Source organism: Myotis myotis, unplaced genomic scaffold (assembly GCF_014108235.1).
Source record: "Myotis myotis isolate mMyoMyo1 unplaced genomic scaffold, mMyoMyo1.p scaffold_m19_p_4, whole genome shotgun sequence".
Lineage (NCBI taxonomy): Eukaryota > Metazoa > Chordata > Mammalia > Chiroptera > Vespertilionidae > Myotis > Myotis myotis.
The window spans coordinates 5,140,214-5,146,810 of record NW_023416346.1 but is presented as its reverse complement, the minus strand read 5'-3'; the positions used below and the strand labels follow the sequence as shown (position 1 = coordinate 5,146,810).

Below are 6,597 nucleotides of genomic sequence, written 5' to 3'. Positions count from 1 at the left end.
AGGAAAACATAGCCCAGCTGGCATGGAGGTCATGGTTCTATTCCTGGTCAGGGCACATTCCTGGGTTGTGGGCTCCATTCCCAGTGTGGGGCATGCAGGAGGTAGCTGATCAATAATTCTCTCTCATCATTTATGTTTCTACCTCTCTCTCCCTTCCTCTCTGAAATCAATAAAAATATATATTTAAGAAAGGAAAACATAAAGCTGATATGATACTGAAAAAAAATCCCTCTAAAAGCTAGGCTCCAGCCTAAACACCACGTATTGTTAGAGGAATTTCAACTCTGCATTGCACTGAAGGTACACTAAAGCAACAACAAACCTCAAACCCAGCTTAATTTGTGACAAGATTAACTCAGACCTCCATGCTAAAGGCTTAGTGAAAGGAAAGGCATAACCATTTCCAGGCATAAAAACTATTTACTTTTGTCTTTACTACACAAAATGAAGCATACAGAAAAGAATAAGAAACACTTTCAAGAGACAAAGAAATCAACATAACTAGATACAGAGATAACACAGATGTTGAATAACATGTAGACATAAGTAATATGCTAAAGGCCCTAGTGGTATAGGTGGACAACATGCATAACCAGGTGGGACATTTCCACAGGGAGATAAAACCTATAAGGACACATCAAATGAAAAGCACAGTAACACGTGAAGAACATCTCTGGCTGACTCATTAGCTGACACAGCCAAGGAAAGAAGCAGTGAATTTGAAGCTAGGTCAATAGAAATGATCAAAGGTAAACACAAAGAGAAATGTGTGTGAAAAAAAATAGAAAAGAAAAGAGATAAGAGCATTCAAGACCTATGGAACAACAGCAGGTAGTCTAACATACACACAATTGGAATCCCAGAAGGAAAAGATAAAGAGAATGGGGAAGAAGAAATAATAGCTGAAAAATTTCAAGAGTTAATGACAAACACTAAACTACAGATCCAAGAAATTTAGGACAACAATAAAGATAACTACCGAATAAGAAAATCTACCCCCAAACACCCACCTAGATGTAAAGTCATAAAATTGATGAAAACAAAATACAAAAAGAAAATCTTGAGGCATCCAGAGGAAAAAAAGGTGAATCACATGCAGAGGAAGAAGGATAAAAACTACTGTAGACTTCTTGTCAGAAACCATGCAAACCAGAAGACAGTGCATGAGAACTTTAAACTGCAGAAAGAAAAGCAAGTCTTTTAATCCAGAATTTCTAAAGACCACAAAATACCTTCAAAAATGAAGGAGAATTACCACTTTATGAGACAAGTTGAACAAGTAGAAAAACTAGCAAGATGGTAGATTTTAATCCAACTGTATTAATAATCACATTAAATGAGAATGTTTAAACACTCTAAATAAAAGACAGTCATATTGGATTTAAAAAAGCAACACCTGCGTGGGACGAGGTGGCCGAGTGGTTAAGGCGATGGACTGCTAAAAAAGCAACACCCAACTATACGCTGCTACAATAAATCCACTTAAAATAGAAAGATATAAATAAAATAAAATAATGAAAAAAAGATGTATGATGTAAACACTATAAATAAAGACGCTGGTAGCTATATCACTATCAGACAAAGTAAATTTCAGAAAAAGTAACATTATCAGAGGTAAAGGGGAACATTACATAATAATTAAGAGGCAGATTCTTTAATAAGACATAGCAATTTTATATTTGCATGCACCTAAAAACAGAGTTTCAAAATATATGGCTGGAATTCAATACTACCAGTATATTGGTAGAACAAGTACCAAGAAAGTCACTAAGAGCACAGAGTAACTGAACAATATCAAACAACCTGACTTAATGTCATTTATAGAGAATGCAAACCAATAAGAATCCATATTCGTTTCAAGTACTCATGGAACATTCCCAAAGATAGGCCATATCTTGTGTCAAAAATCAAAGAGCATGTTTAATATTAAAGAAATCATACAAAGTATGTCCTATGATGATAATAAAATTAAACTAGAAACCAATCATAGAATGATTTATCAAAAATCCTCTAAGATATCAAAATTAAACATTTATGCTATGAATATTCAAATTTTTATGTGGAATTGCTGGGTCATATGATAACTCTATGTTCAGCATTTTGATAAACTATAAGACTGTTTTCCAAAGACTATTTTTCCTCATTGACTTGTCTTGTCACACTTGTTGAAAGTCAATTGACTATAAACGTGAAGATTTATTTCCAGGTTCTCAGTCGCACCATTTTACGCTCTTATCAGCAGTGTATGAGGATTCCAATTTCTTCATATTCTAGTCAACCATAAATATGAGGATTTATCTCCAGAGTATCAATTCTATTTTATTGACCTATATGTCTATCCTTATGCCACACTGTCTTAATTACTATTGTTTTTTAGCATTTTGGAGTCAGGAAGTATGACTCTTCAAACTATGTTCTTTTTCATGATTGTTTTAGCTATTCTGTGTTTCTTGAATTTCCATATGGATTTTTGGATCAGTTTGCAAATTTAGGGAATGAAGCCAGCTGAAATTTCCTTGGAAATTATATTAAATCTATGGATAATTTTGGTATTGACATTGTAACAATAGTCTTCTGGTCCATAAACATGGGATGTCTTTCCATTTATTTATATCTTATTTTCTTTCAGCAATGTTTTTTAGTTTTCAAAGGTTTTTAGTTTTTTCAATGCTTTTAATTTTCTCTTTTGCTAAATTTATTCTTAAGTACTTTATTCTTTTTGATACTATTTTAAATGGAATTTTTCTTAATTTTAGATTATTTATTTCTAGCATATAGAAATACAATTGGTCTTTTGTTTATTAATCTTCTTTCTTAGAAACTTGCAAAACTTATTAGTTCTAATAATTGTAATGGATTCCTTAGAATTTTCTATATATAAGTTCGTTATCTGAGAAAATTGATGGTTTTATGTTTTCCTTTCCAAACTGGATGCCTTTTGTTTCATTTCCTTGCCTCCATTACAGTGTTGAATGGAAGGGGTGTGAACAGACATTATTGTCTTCTTTCTGATCTTAGGGGAAAAACATTCAGTCTTTTGCAATTAAGTATGATATTAGCTGTGGGTTTGTAATAGATGCTTTTTATCATTTTGAAGAAGTTTCCTTTCATTCCTTGTTTGTTAAGTGTTGTGGCTTTTTGTTTTTATCATCAAAGGTTGTTGGATTTTGTCAAATGATTTTTCTACACCTATTCAAATGATCATATGGTTTTAATCTTTTTTTCTATTATGTTGTATTAAATTAATCAATGGATCCTGTGGTTTTATTCTTGAGATATCTTTATCTGACTTTAGTATCAGGGTAATAATATTATAATAGAATGAGTTGGGAAGTCCCCTCCTCTTCTATCTTTGAAAAGATTTTGTGAAAAGGTCATATTATTTCTTTAAATATTTGGGCCGTGGGCAAACTACGGCCCGCGGGCCGGATCCGGCCCGTTTGAAATGAATAAAACTAAAAAAAAAAGACCGTACCCTTTTATGTAATGATGTTTACTTTGAATTTCTATTAGTTCACACAAACACTCCATCCATGCTTTTGTTCCGGCCCTCCGGTCCAGTTTAAGAACCCATTGTGGCCCTCGAGTCAAAAAGTTTGCCCACCCCTGAGTTAGCCAGTGCTATAGACTAAATCAGGGGTGGGGAACCTTTTTTCTGCCAAGGGCCATTTGGGTATATAATATCATTCACAGGCCATACAAAATTATCCACTTAAAAATTAGCCTGCTATAATAGGTCAGATATTTAATTTACTCACCCCTAATGCCTTGGCATGGCCAGACCAAGTGATTTCACAGGCCAGACGTTCCCCACCCCTGGACTAAGTGTTTGTGTCTTCCCAAAAATTATATGAGGAAAATACACAACCACCAGTAGAACATCACGGTAGTAATTTTTAAAGACAAGCTATCTACTAATGAATGCCAAAAGTAGTCAACAACCATTTGAGGAGAAACTGAGTATTTCCATACCTTAAAAGTATCTCTCCCAAGACATTTATTAATTTTATAGTAAAGAAATTCAGCAGGCACCACCTTATTCAACTGATCAAGGTTAACATCACCAGTCAAAAGACATACTGCTGTCATGTATCCTCTGATATGATGTATTGAGAAGAGCACAACATCACTTCTGTGGTCCTCTTGTCAAAAATGCATATCCTTAATACAATCATGACAATACATCATAAAAACTCAAATTGGAAGACATTCTACAAAGTAATTGACCAAAGGGTCAAGGTTATAAAGAACAAGGAAAGAGTGAAGAAATGTCACAGAATGGAGAAGACTTTGGAGAAATTATGACTAAGTAAAATTTGGTGCATTCATTTGTATTCTGGAACAGATAATGTTCGTTAGTGGAAAAACTGGTGAAATAAAAATAAAGTGTATAATTTAGTTAATATTGTGCCAACACCACTATCTTATTTTTGGCAACTGTACTATCCTATATAATAAAAGCCTAATATGCTAAGTGTCTGGTTGTCTGGTCAGCCATTCAACCAATCAAAGTGTAATATGCTAATGATATGCTAAGGCCACTCAACCACTCACTATGCTGTGTACTGACCACAAGGGGGTAGATGCTCTCACTGGTAGGTTAGCTTGCTGCTGGGTCCGGCCCATCAGGGACTGAGCAGACTGGCAGGACACACCCTGGAGCCCTCCCACGGTCTCTCCCTGGCCTGATCCTGCACCGACGGGGTCCCTTGGCCTGGCCTGTGCCTTCTTGCAATCTGGGCTGAGAGACCACCCCCCGCCAGTTCACAAATTTCATGCACTGGGCCTCTAGTTGGCATATAAGATGTTAACATTAGTGGAAGCTGGGTGAAGAGCAAGAGGCTTCTTTTTTATTATTATTGCAATATTTCTCTATATCTAAAATTATTTCTCTATATCTAAATTTAAAATAAAAAGTTACAAATGTCTCTTTAAAAGAGTTCAGTTCCTTCCACCAGGCCCCCGGCTTGGGGTGCCATCCTTCCCATGGCAGGACCCCTGGCTTCCAACTTTGCCTTCTCACCCTCACCAGGTGGTGGAGGCGATGGGCAAGGAGGGCGGGAGCCAGGCTGGGTTGACCCTCCGACCTGGCTGGGCTTCCAGGGCCCTCCGGCGGGTCTGCCATCTATCTGGGGCTTGCACCCAGGGCTTCCCCCTATACCCCCCGCCATATGAGTTCTGCAGGGGGATGGCCTACTGTGGACCTCAGGCTGGAGTGGGGCTGGCACCCCAAGGCAGCCTGGAGGCCCCCTAGCATGAGGACGAGGCAGGAGCCAGGGTGGAGAGGAACTCCGAGGGGGCCTCCCCTGAGCCCTGTGCTGTCCTGCCTGGGGCCCTGAAGCTGGACAAGAAGAAGTTGGAGCCCAACCCTGAGGAGGAGAGCATGAGAGCTCTGCAGAAGGACATGGAGCAATTCGCCAAGCTCCTGAAGCAGAAGAGGATCACTCTGGGGTACACCCAGGCCGATGTGGGGCTTACCCTGGGCGTTCTCTTTGGCAAGGTGTTCAGCCAAACGACCATCTGTGCTTTGAGGCTCTGCAGCTCAGTTTGAAGAACAGGTGAAGCTCTGGCCCCTGCTGCAGAAGTGGGTGGAGGGAGCTGACAACAACGAGAACCTGCAGGAGATACGCAAACCAGAGACCCTGCTGCAGGCCCAAAAGAGAAGGCGGACGAGTATGGAGACCCGAGTGAAGGGCAACCTGGAGAGCATGTTCCTGCAGTGCCCGAAGCCCGCCCTGCAGCAGATCAGCCACATCGCCCAGCAGCTCGGGCTGGCGAAGGACGTGGTCCGAGTGCGGTTCTGCAGCCATCGCCAGAAGGGCAAACGATGGAGCAGTGACTATTCTCAAAAGAGGATTTTGAGGCTCCCGGGCCTCCTTTCTCAGGGGGACCAGTATCCTTTCCTGTGGCCCCAGGGCCCCACTTTGGCCCAGGCTATGCGGGCCCTCACTTCACTACGCTGTACTCCACGGTCCAGTTCCCTGAGGGTGAGGCCTTTCCTGCTGTGCCCGTCACCACTCTGGGCTCTCCCATGCACTCAAACTGAGCTGCCTGACTTCCCAGGCCGGGGAGCAAGGGAAAAAACCCGAGATTGTCCCAGGGCTTTGGGATCAAGTTCCTTTCACTACAGAATTAGGAGCACAAATGGTGTGGGGGCAGGATTTTGGGGAGATGGTTGGCAGGAAGGTGAAGTTCAGTGATGCTCTTGATTTTAATCCCCTATCACTGATTTTAATAAAGAAACCCGGGACACAGTAAAAAATAAAAAAAGAGTTCAGATGTGGTAGAGATACAAGCAAAAATAAAATAAAATAAATGACCACAAATTTTGTCTTTGGGGTCAGGGAACAAAGTGAGCTAGAGAGAACAGCTTCTGGAATTCCTGAATGGCTGCCTTCCACACCTGAGGTTACTTTAAGTCAAAGCTACTGAAACAGCAAAGATAAATAAACACGGCACCAGGTAAATGCCCTTGAACAGGTTGGTGCAGTTTGGGACAGGCACAGTTTCTCCTGCCCGGGCCAGAGCTGATCAGCTAAATTATTCATAGAATATATTTTAACTAGAGGCCTGGTACACCAATTCGTGGATGGGTGG

The 6,597-nt window shown here is 40.1% G+C and overlaps 1 pseudogene; it reads left to right on the top strand.

The window, feature by feature from the left end:
• Window positions 1-4,986: 4,986 nt before the first annotated feature.
• LOC118654503 lies at window positions 4,987-6,046 on the top strand (annotated as a pseudogene).
• The last annotated feature ends 551 nt before the right edge of the window (window positions 6,047-6,597 follow it).